The sequence below is a fragment of the Arachis duranensis genome, chromosome 4, assembly GCF_000817695.3.
Source record: "Arachis duranensis cultivar V14167 chromosome 4, aradu.V14167.gnm2.J7QH, whole genome shotgun sequence".
NCBI classification, from domain to species: Eukaryota; Viridiplantae; Streptophyta; class Magnoliopsida; order Fabales; family Fabaceae; genus Arachis; species Arachis duranensis.
Genome location: NC_029775.3, coordinates 28,157,200 through 28,158,293, shown reverse-complemented (window position 1 = coordinate 28,158,293; position 1,094 = coordinate 28,157,200).

Genomic DNA, 1,094 nt, shown 5'->3' with positions numbered 1-1,094 from the left:
CTGGCGTTCAACGCCAGAACAGAGCATCTTTCTGGCGCTGAACGCCCAAAACAAGCAACATCCTGGCGTTTAACGCCAGGATGCGCACGCAGAGGACAATCTGGCGCTGAACGCCAGAAACAAGCTTGAAACTGGCGTTCAACGCCAGAATCAAGCATCACATGGGCGTTTAACGCCCAGAACATGCACCAATGGGCGTTTGAATGCCAGAATGGTGCATGAAGGCAATCTACACGCCTATATGGTGAAGGAATGGTATTTCTTTTCACCTCAGGACCTGTGGACCCCACAGGATTCCCACCTCAGGATCTGTGGACCCCACAGGATCCCCACCTACCTTTTCTTTTGATCCTATTCACACTCTCCTAATCCAAATCTCATTTTCAATGTCACCCTTCCCAATACCCTTCACCAATCACCTCAATTCCTCTTCCCAATTACCCCTTCACCAATCACCTCAACCTCCTCTTCCCCATAAACCCCACCTACCCCCACTACATTCAAATTCAAATTTCCACCCATTCCCACCCAAATTGGCCGAAACCTACCCTCCCCCCACCCTATAAATACCTCTCCTTTCTTCTTCATTTTCACACAACACTACCCACTCTTCTCTCACATAGCCGAACCCACTTCTCTCCCTCTCTTCCAAATTCTCTTCTTCTTCTTCTTCTACTCTTCTTTTCTTTTTGCTCGAGGACGAGCAAATTTTAAGTTTGGTGTGGTAAAAAGCCTAGCTTTTTATTTTTCATTCACCATCAATGGCACCCAAGACCGGAGTTTCCTCAAGAAAAGGAAAAGGGAAGGCAAAAGCTTCCACTTCCGAATCATGGGAGAAGGAGAGATTCATCTCCAAGAGCCACCAAGACCACTTCTATGATGTTGTGGCAAAGAAGAGGGTGATCCCTGAGGTCCCCTTCAAGCTCAAAAAGAATGAGTATTCGGAAATCCGACATGAGATCCAAAGAAGAGGGTGGGAAGTCATAACCAACCCCATGCAACAAGTCGGATTACTGATGGTTCAAGAGTTCTATGCTAATGCGTGGATCACAAGGAACCATGATCAAAGTATGAACCCGAATCCAAAGAACTAT